At 37.8% G+C, this 19,303-nt stretch overlaps 1 protein-coding gene across 3 annotated transcripts in view; it reads right to left on the bottom strand.

Moving 5' to 3' along the window:
- Nucleotides 1-19,303, bottom strand: part of NFIA (nuclear factor I A) — a 544,742-nt gene that overhangs the window by 119,297 nt on the left and 406,142 nt on the right. The window lies entirely within an intron of this gene.

Here is a 19,303-nt window from a genome sequence, read left to right as displayed (position 1 = left end):
GGTGAATTTTTGAAAAGCCAGACTAGAAAAAGCAAGCCCCGACTCATAAAACATGGAAATAAGTTCTCTTGAACACAAATAAAAATGTAGATTTTTTTTTGTACACACAAGAGCTTTTTGTGTTGGTTAATTTTTTTTTTTTTGAGAAAGCATAAATAAATCAATGGTTCGAAATGGTTTAATCTTTGAACTTTATGTCTGCTTCATTTCTGCTAGATATAATTAATTTTCTTGAAGATATCTGATATTATGTCTATCACCAATCACTCATGTAATTTTATGGTATATTTAGAAACATAAAACTTAACAAATGGCAAGGAATTCATAATCTATGATCTGTAGTTTCCCTCTCTGCCTCTAAACTTTTCTGATTTTAGGAGTCTCACATAGGTAGATTCTAGTTGAGAGATTTGTCTAACGTCAGGTTAATCTTTACCTGCTTTAAAATTTGGGTGAGAGGAGAAATTGTTGGCTGAAGGGATTTTTGAAATAAGAAACATACCTTTAAGAAATACAATATAAGAAAACAGGACAATGTGAATATATAACAATCTGTAAATAAAATGTATGTTATTGATGAAAGCTAGATTTTATACACTACAAGGGGAAGCAAGTTTACCTGTGGCACAGTAAATCCACCAATAAATTTATTAAATGCCATGTACATAAACACATGTAAAAAAATCACCATGTTTTGGGGGATTATAAATGGACCTACAAATTATTTGTCTTCTTTTGGTTACATTGGATTTTTGCATAAGAAAGATTTTTACTGAGATTTAAAAGAAAATTTTCAGTTAACTTTTATATCAAACACACAATCTATGGTATTTTAGATAAGAGTTCTAAGTTTTAGGATATAGAATATCCTAAATATAGACTAATATAGAATTATTGTAAACTGCTTTTTAAAGTAAAATGGAAAAATTTCACCGTAAACGTGGTTAAGAAATTTCACCTCTCCAAACTACTCACAACCAGGCATTTAGTCGGCTTTTATTTGATAAGTGCCTAAGGTGCTGTTTCTTGGATTAAGAGAACTGAAAGGTAAAAAAATGAATAAATGAAATAAAACTTCTCTAATGAGGTTTTGGCAAAACAGACCATAACATTTCTTTCTCATTGGGACACAGTTAACATCACATTTATCCCACAGATCATAACAAAGGAAATCCAACCACAACGAACATTAAGGTTGACTTAAAACACATAGAACAATAACAAGGAAATTCATAGCTGAGTAGGAAAATCTGGGTTGATCTCCAGCTCCTGCTCATCTCTGTCTTTATCGCTTGACTTGCGGGCTGATACTTGTTTCAGTTCCAATCTTTGAAATTCCTTGTTTTAGGGATGAGCTAACATGAATTCCTGTTCAGAGTGGATGTAAACACATGCACTTTAATCCTGCCACCACAAAAGCAAGCAATATATTTTAAAGACTAAGTTGAGTTTGGTGCAAAGACATGGGAAGGGGAAGGACTTCTGCATTCACCCAAACTACCACCCTCTTCAAGTTGCTGCTTTTCTTTTGTCCACCTTAAATGTTGTTCTCCAGGGTCTGTGCTCATCTCTCCCTGTATACGTGTGTGTGTGTGTGTGTGTGTGTGTGTGTATTTCCTAAGTTGTTTTATCTACTTCCATGTCATCAGCAACCAGTCTAGACAGTAATATTTACATGAAAACTAGAATAATGTTTGTTTTGTTCACCACTGTATCCTTAACGCCTGAAACAAAGCAGTTAGTAAGTGAGCATCTGTTCAACAAGTAGACGAATGAATCTACAGGCAAATGTCTCTCAAATCTTTATCTTTTGCCAAGATCTTTCTCCTGGGTTCCAAACCCATAGATCCAAGTACGTGTTGGACATTCTATCCAGATAGACCATGGGTTTTCTCAGATTCCAGATATCCAAAGCTGGTCTCATTTTCTTCTCCCCCCAAAACCTGTTCTTACTCTTTTGAGTTCCCTGTTTCAATGAACCATCCACTATGTTTTAGCGTTATCCCTGACTGCTGCCTCTTACAATCCTCCACATCCAACAAATCCCCACTGATTCTGTGACTCTTGACTCTAGGTATGTCTCCATCTCCCTCCTACAACCTTGGCTCAGGATCTTCCCACTTCTCACCAGCTGGATGGAAAAGCCTCCTAACTATGTCTCTATCATCAGTCTTGGATTCTGCTCCAATCTACTCTCCGCTCTTTAGCTGGAGCTTGTCTCACTAACAGGCAAATCTGAAGATTCATTCATTTATTCAACGAATATTTACTGAGCAACTATTGTGTGCCAGGCATTGTGCTAGGGGCTCAAGATACAGTCTCTTCCTATATTTACAGTTTAGAAGTAGAGACAGCTGAAAACATGTAAAACAAACAAATTATTTTTAAGATTATAAATGGTATAAATGATAAGAATAAAACAAATAGCAAACGCTTTATAAAGGGAAGTCAGAGAAGGTCTCTCTTAAAAGCTGACATCTGAAGAATATTAAGGAGCCAGACAGGAAAAGGAGGAAGAGCTCTTCAGCCAGAGGGATTAACACATGAAAGGCCCTGAGGTAAGAAAGAACAAGGTGTTGGAGAAACTGAGATAAATCCAATGTGTTTAGAGCTCACTGCCCTATCAGCAATCTTGAAAGACCCCCAAAGAGCATTCAGGGTGCAGTGCAAACTCTCTCCCATGGCATGTGGCCTCGATATAGCCTCTGTTTTGTTCTCCAAGCTCATGTTTTATCTCCTGTCTCTTGCTTTTGGCCCTACTCCTTGGCCTAAGAGAATTACATGCTCCTCCCCGGACCTGGTTTACCACTGTCCCCAGTACTGCTCCTCCTTCCTGTCTGTTCTTCGCTTGGCCACCTCCTATCTGTCCTTTAAGACTCAGCTTTGTTGTCACCTCTATCAAAAGTCTTCCCTTCTTGCCCCCACCACTGGGGAAGACTCCTTTTCTCTTTTCACAATATTGACAGAGTGTACTCTGTATAGCTCTAACCTAGGACTTAGCACACTGCATTTGTAATTTTGCCTTTTTCTCATCTGAGACTGTGATCCCTTTGAGGCGAGAAAGTATCTTCTGTGTCTTTGGCCCTGCAGGTTCTAACACAGTGCCTGGCAGGTGGTAAGCACTCTGAGACGCCTCTGAATGAAGAAAACTCAAGTTGGGCTCACCTATGTTTATTTTTCCTTTCCATAAAAATTTTGACAGAACTTCTGATTTCTGTCTTTTTCTCTCATTTCTAGCAATATAGTTTAAACTAAAATTGAGCCAATCTGCACTGGAACACTATTAAAATAAACTATCCAAATATTCCCTCTAAACTAAACAGTACCAGGACGGGACAGACAATGAGAAATGCCTGGGGATGGTCCTGTTGCCATCATCATGGTTCCTAGTTGGGGAGATCAAGTATAAATAACAACAGAGTTAAGGGGCAGCATTATTGCCCACCACAGACAAAAAGGGCCCACTCCAAAAAAGATTGAGTCCCAAGCTTAAACTAAGATCTTGTGTGATCCTGAGAAAGTCACTGCAAAGATAACAATTTCATCCTCCTTCCCCTGCCAGCAACCCACCTCCCAGGGCTTACCTTAGTAGAATGTGTGTAATTTATAAGGTAAAATATATGTGAATGTATAATAACCAGAAAAATAAAAATAAAGAGTATAATTATTTCACAATTTTGATGTAACCATCTCTTTGCAGTATTATCAGATAGCCTTGGCTAGTTTGTGTTTATAATGTGTCCCCAAGGAAAGGTCCGTGTAAACACTCCACGTAACTTCAAAGGGCTATGAAACTGCTTTTGTTCCTTCACCAGTTACTTGGAAACCCACTGATGAACTCTATAGGAAGACAGCAATGAGAAATGAAACCCAAGAAATGATGGAAAAAGTGATATTGCTAACGTAATTACTAAGTGAACCTGAGTGAATTAATATTTCATTCTCACTAACACAAACCAAATCATAAAAATGACTTTCAGGGAAATTACACTAATCTGGCTGTTCTACTTTATTGCAAAATGAGAGAAAAGTGGAAGAGAAAATAAAAGGTAAATTTAAGCAATTCCAAATTCAGATGTTATTAGCATTAAAAGATCCTCAGATGGTAAGCTCATTAAACATTCCTGAAAGGTCCCAAGATTTACATTTTGAATAGGGCCTCTAGGAAAAAAGTGCAAAATATACACTTCTGTTAAGTATGCCTTAGATGAAAAGCCAGATTGCTTAGTGATCTATCTCTACAATTCTGTACTACTGTTCAGAGCAATTGTATAGGAGATTGAAATGAGGAGCAGATCCTTTTACATTTTATATAAAATGGCTAAAAAAGTTCATTCACTGAAGTCTTGTTCAATGGATTCCCAATTAGAGCACAGATTTCAATACTGTGGAGTCAGTCATACTCACAGCGGGGAGAGATTAGACTATCTGGGAGAGGTAGAAATAGAAAAAGCTAAATTCTTTTATGGGTAGTTAGGAAAAGCAGCTCTCTTTACCTCGATGATATCAGCAGTTATTATGGAAAATGTCATTACATGGGAACCAAATCTCATTTCATGGAGGAACTGAACATCTATCTACCTTTTAACATGCAGGACAGTAAAAAAAGGACTTGCAGAGAATACAGGTAACCTTGCAGAAGTGTTCAGAGGTCAGGGCAAGAGATAGCTGGGAACAAACCATCCAGAGGGCTGACCACTGAACAAAGTTTTGATATCCATGAAACGGAGTTAATTTTGTACCTGAGGAAGAAAGTCTATACACAAGACGGTATTTTTGTTTTTCCTGTTGGGATATCAAGAGGCTCTCAGCCCTAAATCATCAAATCTCATATGGTTAATGGATGTTGGCAAACTGCAATACACAGTTGATTTCATCAAAAAGAACACATCTCTGTTCCATTCTTCCCCTGGTGAATAGGGTTCCATCACTAGTAAAATGACAGGCCAAGGACTGGGCTTTTCCAGACTTGCACGTCTGGGCCTATTCTCACACCTATGAGAATGTGGCTCCTTTAATCTTCCCTCTTCTCCCCAGCTCAGTGTATCTTAGGTGTGTTCAGTGAATACTGTTATGTTAGGAGAACTTCAGCTCTACTTGTCATATGTCACTTGCCTCTTTCCACCTGATTTGACAGGTATTTGTTTATATGTCTTCTCTCTGCACTCCTACAACAAACTGGGGAAGGGTAGGTTGGTGTCTCATTATCTTGCATGGCCCACAGGGCCCAGCACAATCCCTTATTTTAGATGTGTAATAAATATTTATTTAGTGACTCAGAGGAGTGACTTAAGATACCCTTATTTGGCAGCCCTCTAAAGCAGCAGTCCCCAATATTTTTGGCACCAAGGACCAGTTCCATGGAAGACAATTTTTCCATGGGGGGAGGGGGCAGTGGTGGAGCTCTGTGGCCCTAACAGGGGGTTGGGGACCACAGCTCTAAAGCACAAAGTAGATTATTATTAGCTCATATACAGTAATATGTTACCTCTGTACTCTTCATTTAGAACATCTTAAAAAACAGGTTTTTTTAACTGTTTTGTGGGGGTATGTTTCTGCAGCTCCATTAAGGCCAAATTATAAATTTGGGTCTGATTTTTGATATTTTGATTATTTAAATTATTCTGACATCCATTGGTGATATTTGAGATCTTTTATATTTTTAGAATAATATTTATTATTAGAATAGTTCCTTAAATTAAAACAAATGCAAAAAATTCAGACATTTACTAAAATAAGAATATAGGGAACAATAAAATACATATATATTCTGTTTGTGTGATTAACCTTTATGACAGTAGAGGAAAATTCATTTGGTAGTCTGCTTACAGTAAATACTAAAAGATTTACATATGGTGTTAGACTGACCATAGGACTGAAATACTTCTGGCCAGGTGCAGCAGCTCACGTCTATAATCCTAGCACTCTGGGAGGCTGAGGCAGGAGGATCGCTTGAGCTCAGGGGTTTGAGTGAGACCAGCCTGAGCAAGAGCGAGACCCCTGTCTCTACTAAAAATAGAAAAATTAGCCGGGCATGGTGGCGCATGCCTGTAGTCCCAGCTACTCGGGAGGCTGAGGCAGAAGCATTGCTTGAGCCCAGGAGTTTGAGGTTGCTGTGAGCGAGGCTGACGCCACGGCACTCTAGCCCGGGCGACAGAGTGAGACTCTGCCTCAAAAAAAAAAAAAAAAAAAAGAAAAAGAAAAAGAAAAAGAAATACTTCTATATTTAGAAAGTTGTGCCTAAGAATTTGTAAAGTAGAGAAATATTTACCAACTAATAATATGGATGAGGTGTTTTGAGATTCTCAGACGAATAAATAGATGGTTTTAAATGCTTTTGTAATATGGTTGTGATGTCACTCTGGTTTATCACTATGCATTAAGGAATTGTCATCATCATGGAAATAATATACTCTTAGCTGAAAAGAAGGATGAGGCCAAAAGAGGTTCGAGAAGAATGTGCCATGGAACTTGTATAGTGTTGGCCTTCTTCTGTGGCTCCAAATTTCCCTGTGTTGCTCATTTGCCTTTACTCAACACAGACACCTAATCTGAGCTTTTTGTTTGTTTTTGTCGTCATTGCTCATTCAACGATTTCTGCCATATCCATACAGACAAAGTCAATATTTGGCTTACTGCTTTCGTCCAACAAATGTTTATTGAATGTCCATTATGTGGCAAACACAGTCCTGGTACCTGGGGATACAACAGGAAATAACACAAGGTCCTTACTCTCCGACGCTTCCATCCCCAGTCAAGGAAGGCATTTTTACACCAACATTTTCAGCAACGTATTTATGTAAAATTGGGTCTTTTTATAAGACCTTTCTGGAAGAACATTAGAAATTAACAAAAACCATTGCAATATCCTCCTGTGTTGAGTCTCCAGGCTGTTCTCACATACCCACGGTTGACAGCTAGAAATCACACTTCCCAGCCTCCCGGACAGTCAGGAGTGGCCACAACCATAAAGTGAATGCAATGACATAGTCAGCTCCTATCTCACGTGCCTGAAAGGAAATTCCTTCCCTGGACACTCTCTCTTCCCCTTTTTATGAGCTAGAACACTTTCTACCATGAAAAGGCAATGCTATGGAACAGCAAAGCCATAGGACAGAAGGAACCGGGGACACTGTGCAGAAGCACTCTGCCAACTTAGCTCCTCATCTGGGAGTGTTACCAAAAAGAAAAATAGGTTTCAATGTGCATTAACCACTATATATATATTTGTTTGTTTCTTTGTTATAACAGCTTAGCACTTACCCTAACAGAACTACTATTATAACTTTTCCCATTTGAATCTAAAGTGTCGCAACTTAGTAGCCCTCAGGCTAATTCTAGTCAGCAAACATTTTGCTTGGCTAGCACAGTACTTATGACGATGACGATGATGATTTTGCATAGGAATGCTTTTAAACTGGAGATGAGTTTATAAATTTATCACGCTCCCTAATATTCCTTACTGTGCTTCACTTATTTAAATAACCTGTAAGGCTCCTGTAGGCACATATATTTCTGATGCTTGCTAGGTGTTTTTTCTCCACTTTGATTCACTAGCACGGTAGGGAAAGAATGGATGGATTGTTAGTGTCTTTCAGCTGAAAAAAAAAATGCCATCAATATTTCAAGATTTTCTTAAGAATTAAGTTAAGACTCTTTAGGTAGGTATTTAAAGCCCCTCAAAGTCTGGCCTCTAATAACCTTTTCAGCATTGTCTTCCAATACTACCCAAATATATACTCTCTGTGTTGCCACCATGATGTCCCATCTGCTATTCTCCAAAATCTCATGTGGTCCATCCTCCACATTGGGGTTCTTATCACTGCTTCCCAAACGGGGTTATATAGAATTCCCCAAAACACTCCACCAAAAACAAATAAAAGATACAAATACATATAAAATAAAGGTTTCCATAGTAAAATAAGTTTGGAAAACACTACCATACCCACTCTTAGAAACTGGCAAGGAAACTTTACATGGTAAAGGCTCTGAGAATTTCTGCAGTAAACTTTCTTACTATGATGTAACTCATTATTTCCCCAATAATTTGGCAAGGATAACATTTGTTTTTGGCAAATGTTCTGCAGGTACATTGGTTTATGCTACTCCTTTTTCTCTCTTCCCCACTTGGTTTAATGTGCTCAGGGGAAAGTGGAATCTGAACCTAAGGTAATAACCACTTTGAATGCATGGCTCAGGGACACTCCACATCTTAACTTGCGATCACTCTAACATATCTACATTGGGAAAATGAATCAAGCTAAATGTCAGACGTTGTAAAGTTAGGCTCCTATCTAAAAAATGTGTCCACAGAACTTCTCTAGGTGGTATTATGAATCATTTCATCAAAAGTATATCTTTTATTTATCCAGTATTTACTATGTGTTTGACACCTGCTGAGCACTTTACATTAGCCCTCATTCCTACTGCGACTCTGTGTGGTTGGTAATATTCTGATTTTACAGAAGAGGAAGCTAAAGCTCAGAGAAGTTAAGTGACTTGCTCAAGGCCACACAGTTTATGGCAGAATTAGGATTAGAACACAGGTATGTTTGACTCTCTTTATAGGATAAATTTTATTTCACTTTAATCCACCATATTGAACACCACAGACTTGATTATCCAGTCCAATCCAAAGGCTCTATCACAACTTTTCACCAATTCCTATAGGCCGTAAGGGAAGAGTAGCATTTAATTACACTAAATGTGATTACTCAATGACTTCACATAAAGAGGGTTTATGAGTTTGAATTACAAATGATTGAGCAGTTAATTAAAAGACTATGCCTATTGGATATCAAAGCATCAAAAAATAAAATGCAAAGAGATTTTTACTTATTTCTATCTTTGCAAATGAGTAAAGCTAGAATCATCATAGAATAAACAAGAAATGAAAGGGACCTTAAAGGTCATCTAGTAATGGAATCATAAGTCATTGTGTCATAACAAAGAATTTTTGACTCATAAAAAAATGAGTGTTTAAAAAATAATAATTTCTTAAATATGTCTGCAACTTCTCATTTACCTTGATTTTGTCCTCTGGTACAGGCAAAATAAATCTTATCTCTCTTCCATTCTGCTACTCTTCAAATATTTAAAGACAGCCGCTCAACCTAATTTTCTCTCCTCCAGGCTTAATATCAATATCCTTTTTTTTTGTCCTGTCAACCAATTAATCCCCCTATTTCCCCTAAACATTTAGAATCATGCATTTATTAGACTTATAATCAGAAATAGGTGTTTTGGCAAGGGGACCCTACAACAAATTAGCCTGGTACAAGAACAGAGAAACATTTACTTTTGAGATTTCCTTTTTTTTTAAAAGCATCATTTAAAAAAAAAAAAAAAAAACCCAGAAAATTTTACATTATGTTAGAAAAACTAAAAGGTCCACTATACTTAGCATAGTACAATCAGTATTTTATAAGTTTAATATTTTAAAAATAATTTTATGATTTTTAATGCACTATAAACTTAAAATTGTTTTTTAATTAGCCTGGTTTTGAACTAAAAGGGTTTTTTAAAGCAACCTTATTGTTTTTATGTTCTGAATGAAAGTTTTCTCTAAACTTCAACAGTAACAACTGGTAATTGGCAAATGGATCAAACTATCTGTAATGGCTTTAGTTTCTATTTATGAACTTTTACATATACTAGAGAAAAAATAAGGAAATTTATTCTCTGAATAAATTCAGGAAACTGATTACCTTAAGTGAAACTGACATGAAGCTGGATCACCCAAGGGCTACCCTGGTTCATGGATGTAAAACAGCAAAAAACCTTAATGGCCTATTGCCCTGTTCTTCCTTTTTAGGTTTAATTCACATGGCTGTGAAACCACTTACAGAGAGCCCTCTTGCTAAACCACCTGAGGACACGTACAATGGCAAGGAAAGAAGATGACCAGGGGCCATGTGCTAATTTTAAGACACTCAACACTGATTTTGGTTCACCAAGCATGGCAAGAAAATCATTGATGAACCGAAGCAGTATTTTTAAAAAATCCTTACAATTACTTTTCTAAGACTAAAGAATACACACACGCGCACATATATTACATATAGGTATATGTAGTTTTCCAAATATATAATAAAATTACTTAATGTTTAGAACCACAAAAGGCAAAGACCTTTCATCTCTTCTAAAGTCATTTGCTTTGTGTAGTTCTTGCTCATTTACCCAGCAGTTATTTACTGATGCCAAAATTCACAGTGTTTAGTAAATTATAGAACCTATATTATACATTTCTGCAGAAACTGTGGCATACGACAATTGTGTGGGCCACAATACTTTGAAGTTTGCTGGCCTAGCACAAAGTATTTTAGAAGTACCAGAAAATTCTTTGTGAGATGCAACAGAATGAATTAGAGTGTTCAAGGCCATGTCGTGCTAGCACAATGGAGGAACACTTTTAAGACTTTAAAGTCATGTAATGCAATTCTAGCCTGGATTTTTCTTGTTAAAAAAAAAAAAAAGTAGAATGGGAGTGATTGGAAGAGAAAAGGGCCAATATTTGACAACAGAAATCAGCATAACCTTTTAACTGCAGCAGCCATGGGTGACTGCCCTTTGACCTTGGAAGATTATGTGGGATTTCAATGACAACAGCTGGAAGTGAGCATGTGTGAATAGAGAACACAGATCTGAGGCCTGGTACAAAAGACTGCACAATCTCTGCCCAGATCAGAGTGCTGATTAGAAATTGTTTCCTGGTCCTGGCTTAATAGAGTGTGATCATGAAAGTTAGTGTTTTTTTTGTTTTTTTTTTTAATTCTTCCAGCAAGAAATCATTGGCGGATTTCTTCCATACTCATTCTCTTCCCTCAACCCCTCAAATCTTCTGGACTTTCATATAAAACAAGCTCATCTTTCTTAAGGATATGGTTATGAAAAAAACTATTTTACATGCTAGTTTTCATAGATAAAATTTCTTTAAGTTCTTGAGTTCCTTCCCTGAGTTTTAAAATAACTTCTATTGAGGCATTTCCACATAAAGTATCATTATTTTTTGTTTAAGCATCTGTCATGGACAGATAGACACATACACATGGCTTGAATGAGGACAGTGGGAACTATATCTCTCTCATCCTTCTAACTCTAATGTTTGCACAGTGTATGACATATGGGAGATTCTTAGTATATGTATGATGAACACAGAAGTGAAACATCTATTCTTATTTATTCTTTTTATTCTTCTTGAGATGTAAAGGTAGATTCTTGCTACTACACAAACATTTACATAATTTCACATTTTTCTTCAACCAATTTCATACATATATTAGCAATTTTTTAGTGAAGTCTCTAGGTGTACCTGCGAAACATAAACATACCAAAAAGTTGAGTGATTATTTCCTTTCAAAGACAAAGTAACCTAACCTGGTAGATACAGAGGTATGGCTGCCTAGAGAATGTGGTCATTTCAATCCATAAAACCCTCAATGAATTATATTCACTGGGCTGAAATGCACATACACTGACACAGATGCACTCTCAGATTCCTACCTAGGATCCCCACACTTGCTGACATTGCTCTGAAACCATCAGAATGATGCCATATGATTACTGAAAGGACATCGGGTTATGACTCATTTACGTTGTTTTGGTTTTACCATACATTCTATCTTACCTTCCACTCTATCTTACCTTCCACTGCTCTGGATTTTGCTAACTATTCTAGTTTCTATGTCAAATTAGCAACTGCTTAGCTTGTGTAGAAGGAGGCCTTTCCTTTATGCAAATAACCCGAGTAGAGCAAAAACCAACCTGGTTGAGTGGGGACAAGGAGAAGCTGGTGAAATTGTTTTCCAAATCAGACATGGATCATTTGCCTGCATCCTTCTATAGCAACTCTAGATGTTATTCCAAACAAGCCATGGGACAGATTGTTTTTTCAGAACAGACCAAATCCATTTGCTGTTTCAAATTCTATAAACAAAGTATTAAGGAATTCAATTCCCAGAGCAACTATATGGGTGTTGGCTTCGGTTTCATGGGAGCTTCTGCCAAGCTCACATATTTGCAGAACTATTGGTTTAGAGTGTCCTTTGCAGCTCAGAGCAAGAGGGACCATTGCTGTGATCTCAGTTCACTTTAAGGACTGGGTCTTGCTGGTGACAGGTATACATGATAAATGTTCCAGAAGGCTGACCTAATTTCCGCTGAAGTGAGTGTTTTGCTAAGAACATTCCCTCAAAGTGTCAGCTTGCAACTAAGGATTCAAATCTGCCAGTGTCCATTCTCCTTAGCGAGTTATTACCATTGCCTGTAAAACTTCATTTAAAATGAAGTTAATTTGGCTTTATTTGTCAGACTTCTCCAGACTTAGTTTTGAATTTAAATAAGTTATATAGCTAATTGAAAATATGGAATTATCAAACATACTAAGTTTCATAGTTTTCAGTTATTTGTGATCAGAAAACCAAACACGCTGGGCTAAATATAAATCAGGATGAGCCTGCAATGTACTTGTCTTTATTCTTGAAAAGGCATCAATATGGCAAAATGTTCATTCATTTTGTCATTCAAAAATCATATTTTCAATGTATTATTTAAAGTAGGAGGGGCAGTATAATGGAAATTAGAATTCTAATTATCCTAAGCCTCAATTTCCCCATCTGTAAAATGATATTAATTGTATTTATTTCTTAATTTTGTTGTTAGGAATAATGAGATAGTACATTTAAAATGTTTAGCAAAGAACCTGGAACATAGAATGTGTTAAAAAATGATAGCTATTATTATAAATAATAAATATATTCTTTATATCTTAGATCCTGAATTATATGAGGAATTTTTAATAGAAAAAACATTTAGAAATAACCATGTTCTTTTGACATGGAATGTTAAATATTACAAGTATTCATATAAAAGTTGTGTATATAAATCAAAATGTAGATAATATAATTTTCAGTGAATTTTTGAGTAAAAATAAAATTATTTTCTAAAGCTAGCAACACAAATTGCTATTAAAAATAAGTCCTCTGGAATTTCTTAGATTTTTCTTTAAAAAAAGGAGATATAACAGTATTTAGTCTCTAAATTATTTTAAATAAGTTGGGTGCAAATTTTAGGAATCTAATTCCTAAATATAATCTCATTTCTTTATAAATATACTTATTTGTAATATTTATAAAATAATTATTTATAATTCCTAAAATAATTTTAAATATAAATCATTATCTATTCTTTAAATACATATTGAACATCTACACGTGCCAAGTATTAGCCTACATATGGGGATACAAAATTTGGTCTTGCATTTTTGGAGTAATAACTACTGATACTCTAGAAATGGACTTAGGTCGATTTTTCTTACAGTAGATCAAGTTTTACCTACTTTTCCAATAAACAATATACAGGAGTATTCAGAGGCAGAGAATGAAAAATGGCTTCTTCCCCCCCCCCCCATTTTTTTCTTTGTTTTAGAATTTGGTTTGCTGAAAATTCCTGTGAGTAATTAAATGAATGTGTGGTGCTGCCTGCTCTAGAAAACAGGTATTTAGAAATCTAATTTTGGTTTTTAGCATTTTTCAAATAAAAACTATTTAAATTTTTTTAAATGTGAAAATACTTCAGATGGTATAAAAAGGTATATGAAATAAGCAATTAATGTTAACATCTTGAAATAAACTACCCCCAAATCCGGGGCCTCCACACTTCAGCTCCTTCCTTCAATATAAGCGGAGAGCCACCAGGAAGCATCATTAAAGAAAGGGTCTCGATTCCTTATAGCTGTAAATCAATGCTAAAAGAATTTGGCCTTTTAGGCAGGAGAATGATCGACATGTTTCACTTCGCCGACTTTGATCACTGAAGCACTTTATGATGCAGGCCGTTTCCTTGATTTTAGGGAACAGAACCTTTGTTTGAATCACAGAGCAGGGACTGAGTACATCTCAGACCCAGCCCTAAGTAAGAGCACTCATGTTCTCAGAATCACTGCAGTGTTTCTCATCGAGGTTATCAGCATTTTGAGGGGAACAACTTCCAATATTCAAAACTACCCTGGACACGTAGCATCCCTGGTTTCCACCAACGAATGCCAGCAACATCCCCTTGCTGTGACAACCAAAAATGACCTCATACATTTTTGAACACCTCTAAGGACAGCCAAATGGTCCCTGAGGGAAAACACCCTCTAGTGTATAAACACTGCCTTACAGACCACATTTGGTATTTCATACTGAATGATCTTGCCCACCATTGATCTATCTTATTGTCTCTATAACTAGAATACAAAGTCTTTATAAGGCAGGGACTGGTTATTACTCTTCTTTTGAAATGCCTCTTCTTTCAGCCATGCCCTCTCCCCTCACCCTTACTCAAATATCTAGCTCAGATTTTACAGTGAAAACTTGATTTAAAAAAATAAAAAATAAAAACATCGTATCTAAACCACTATCTTTGGTGGAGGGGAGGTCTCAGACATAGGTCTGTAAATATAAACCATACATTTTGGACTTTCTGGAAGCATCTTGATTTCAAACATTGGTTCACTGGTCTGTACGTGTACATGAGCATATTGGCTAAGCCTCTCTGATCTCCTTTTGTGTTGCTGAGAAGACAGGTTCACTACACTGACAAACTCGCAGGAATCACTCAGATGGCATCTGGTTTGTCCACGGCAGTATCATTAGACCTAAAAATCCACAGACTCTACAGAAATATGAAACAACATGTAAAAATTGAAAATAAATATGCATTTTGTTCTCTGCTATCAATGCAAGGATGTCAGTGAACTAAAAAGAGACACAGGGCCAAAATGACCCAAGTTGCTATTGCTAAAAGCAAATGAAAAACACCCTGAAAATAGACAGGAAACAAAACTAAGCAACAACAGGCTACATGATGTCAACCAAGCAGGAATTCCAATGAGTGTCTTTGTTTCAACTGCTTGTTTAGAAGTAGGGCAGTTCCTCCAGCTCGCTCTAATTTATTTTTCTCTAATCACTCTGACACTTTATCGAATACCTGTCATTTTCCCAAAATTAAGAGCCAAGTGCAGCTACCCAGTGCCAGGTTGCATGGATGTCCTTCTGCTTTGTGATGACCAAGGGGCCCCTCCCTTAGTTCAATTCCTATCCCCAACACCAGGAAATCTACCAATTCCCCCAAGGTTGTAGAATAGTCACAGACCAGTGAGAAGTCCTGTGAGTGTGCATGCATACATGAACGTGTGTGTATGTGTGTGTTTAATTTCATCTACTCGCTCAAAAACCCACACAGAGGAAAGCGCTTTCTTGTCAGATGTTAACTGTCAGGGGTACTTGAAATATTTTTCACTACCGTAGGCATTTCTGACCCTCAGTGTCACCATTAGCAACAATGCCATGAGGGACATGATTTGTGGCTAATCTGAACGTGGAGCCCTTCTGGCCACAGCTGGTGAAGCCAATAGCATTCTGCTCTATTATACAGTAAATCATTTGAAAAAGAGTCAGCAAGCTCAATGGCTAATTTCTGAGGTTCCAACTACCAACAAAAGGTTTAGAAAGAAGCTAAATGTAGTCTTTTTAAAAGGTGCCTTAATGATAAACTTAAACTTCTCTCTACAGCTGGATTTATTCATTCCGCAAATATGTATTGATGCCAACCTATGAACCAAGTACAAATGGCAAACTCAGAACAAATGTCAACATATTTTGTGTCCTCCAGGGCTCACAGATGAGTAAAAACACCTTTCAGAGAAGATCTAGCGAGGAAGACTTGATTCACTCCTGCAACACCCAGTTCAAATGTCACCACCTTTTGCTGCCATTTCTGCATCCTTAGAGCATTTCAAGCCTCTACAATGTAGGCCTCAATAAATACTGACGACTGCTTGAGAGAAGATGATGAAAGTGTAAGTCGAATTCATGGGGAGCAACAAGGATAACCCTATGGATAGGGAGTCAAGTATGTATGTTGAGGCAGAAGATGAGGTATTATTGCTAAATATAGGTTTGAAAGGGTGATAGGGCCAAAATTTGGAGAGTTGCAAGTAATTTGGACAGTACTCTGTAAATTATGGTCAGCTTTGAATCATATTTTAATGTATTATAATCATTAGGGGACTTTTATTACTATTGCTTATTATTTATAAGTCAGACATGGCTCTCATTCAATTACTAGCATTGTGACCTTAAGTAAATTAATTAAACTTTTATTAATTTATCAAGAAACATTTGTTGAATACTTGCTCTGTCCCAGGCACCATGGAAGGCATTAGGGTGCATGTTTTGACCTTCAGGTCTAGTAGGGGAGGCAGGCCCATAGAGGAACCATCCCAACACAATGTGATAAGGGCTCTGGTAGTAGAAGCAGGCTCTGAGAGCACTAAACTGGTGAGAGGGTTAGGGAAGGTTTCCTGGAAGAGCAGTGGTGGCCTACACAAGTCCCCAAAGGCCAGCAGGATTAGTTACATAAGTGGGGAAAAGTAACGCAGTCTCCTCGTGGGTGTAAGAATAACAATAAAGTGATGAGAGCTAATATTTACTGAGTGCTCACTACGTGCCAGATATTTTTCTCAGCCTTGTCATGGGTTATTTCCCGTAATTTCCAAAGTGCTATGAAGTAAATACTCTTATAACCTCATCTTACTGAGAAAGCAACCGAGGCAGGGTCTAAGCAACTAACCCAAGGACAGACACACAGACAGTAACTAGCAGAGCTGGGATTTCAACTTGAGCAATCGAATCGAAGAACCCATTCTTAACGAGGGGCACTGTTTTCTAATTGTCTGGGTAAGAATACCTACTCCAGAGGCCCAGACGCTTAGAAAGGGTTCAGAATGTGGTGATATGGTTATAATGACCATTATTGTCATCAATGTTTGTCATCAAACAAATCCCTAATCTGCAGGCCTACGGACAGATTTTTTTTACCACCCAATGATGGACCCCGTGGATTCCATCCAAACTCAAACTCCAGCTTTACAGTCCCAGGGAAGTTCATCAAACAATCCAACGGGAAGATTATTTTTTCCTTATTAATACCACTAAAACAATGATCTCTCAAGACAATTTGTGTCTGTATTGCTTTAGTGATGTATGCACTACAGTGCAATATATCAATGTACCAAATCACACTTGCATCCCATGAACATATACAAATAAAAAATAAATGGAGAAAAAACTAAAGTGCACTTCTTGTAGGTGGCAAAAAAAAAAAAAAAAAAACAATTTGTATCCTTTAACACCAAATCCCCTTTGCCCCTTCCCCCTTACATACAGTTTCAATCCATCCTCGCCTACTACTTAATTTACCGTATGCAAGCGTAATGCTGTACCAACGTAACAGAGGAAGCTTGGGAGGAATGCATGGGGGACAGCAGTACTAAAAAGTTTTGTTGTTGTTGTTGTTTAGTTTGGTTTAGGATTTTTTGTGCATCAACTGAGACTGAATAGAATAAACCGTATTGTAAATAATTCAGCAGTAAATTATAGAATGTCACCAAGAACCATGATAGAGGAGATCATCTGCTTTTGCCAATCAAGTTAGGTATCAAAGAATTCTAATAAAGAACACACCTAGAGCAATGTAGATACATGTGTTTTCACCTGGAGGGCTTCTTAAAGGATGTGGACACTACACTTACAAAGGTCTCGTGTGGACAAAAGATGAGACAGAGTAAAAATCTCTTGCTTGGCCATGGTTCACCACCATGAACTCTACTTCTCAACACCCAAAGTGCAGGCCAACTGTGCTACAACTGCGTCCCCACAAGTCTACATAGCCAGGCTTAGTGTTACCAGATATATAAGCTTGCCTGTGCTGTACAAAGTGCAGTTATTAGCACACAGAAGAAATAACATATGGTTCCCACACCTTGGTGGCAGCCAGCCTCTACACAGAAGTGGGCAACGTTTATTCCCCACTGGGTGAAAAGATTCATCTCAAAGGCAAGCAGCACAGGACAGAGCCCAGGCCTTGCTGCCAGGCAGACATACACGACTCTTCTCCACTAAATGGCTGAGGACTTTGGGCAAGTTATGGAATCACTCTGGGACTCAATTTCTTATTCTATTGCTGGAGTGAGGATGAAATAAAATAACACAGAGACTACACAGTACCTGGCAAAGGCTGCAGACATGGGCGATCAATGCAATGGGCACCATGTCCTAACATTGCTGATGCCATTTCTAGGCACCTAAGACTTCCACGGTGATTCCAAAGGGCTCTTCAACACATGTGGAAGTGCTTCAACTCTCACAGAGATGGTTGGATTATTTTAAAATACTGAAATTCTGCCAGTGGTAAGAGCTCACAGGATATTCAAGCATTAATAGTTAAGAGCATGTGGCCCGATAATTTGAAGAGAACTCTGTATGTGTTTACTAAATGGATTAATGAACTATTGATGGCACAACATATACAGATTTTGCTTATTAAATAGAATTCAATGTATGTTAGTGACATTTGGCAATGTCTGGATACATTTCTGGTCACCGCGACTGGGAGGTGCTCCTAGTATCTAGCAAGCAGAGGCCATGGGTGCTGCTATGCATCCCACAACACACAGGAGAGTGACCTGTGCACAGAACAAGGCACAAGTCAGAACAAAGAAGTATCCTGCCCAAAATGTCAATAGTGCTGTGGCTGAGAAACCCTGACCTAATTTTTACTCAACTCCAGTAGAGTAAGTACTTTTTTAATTACTTTCAGAAAATGCAATGCAACACTAACTGAGCACCTACTATTCATTAGTTCATTCCACTAAAACATACTAAGGGCCTACGATTTGCCCAGGACTGTGGTAGTGCTAGGGATATAGAGATGAAGACTGGGTATCTGCCCACCAGGAGCTTATACAGGCAGATGAGAGTAGAAATACCATGCAGTAGGACCAGCACCCAGGTGGAGTCACGTGTGTACTGAGGACAATGGTAGCGCAGAGGAAACAGCGTCCAAGAATACATGGGGGTGTTGGGAATAAGTCCTCACATGAGCTGGCTCTTAAAGGAAGTATGGGAAATTCAGAGAAAGGAAGGGAGGGAGGTGGAGAGGACTGGTGAGGAGGTGGAGAGGGCTGGGGTGAGGAGATGGGAGGGGAGGAAAGAAGAAAGGAAAAAAAAAAAGAAAGGAAGTAGGTGGCTTGTTACGGCTAGACCTAGGCCTTCTGAGAATACTGATGAGACTGAGGAGTCTGGCAGGCTGAACAGAGACACTACTGGCATTGGGGAAAGTTAATTCTTTATCAGGCAAGACGATCCAAAGCATCACAATTCAGCATCCCTCACTTCCCACTTCTTTATCACTCACACACTAAATGGCAGTCAGATGCTTCTTCCCCAGGCATATCGACAAGGGCGGGGGAGGAAAGCTC

The sequence above is a fragment of the Eulemur rufifrons genome, chromosome 8 (genome assembly GCF_041146395.1).
Source record: "Eulemur rufifrons isolate Redbay chromosome 8, OSU_ERuf_1, whole genome shotgun sequence".
NCBI lineage: Eukaryota > Metazoa > Chordata > Mammalia > Primates > Lemuridae > Eulemur > Eulemur rufifrons.
Note: the sequence above shows the minus strand (reverse complement) of the source record. Positions and strands in the feature narration are given on the sequence as shown.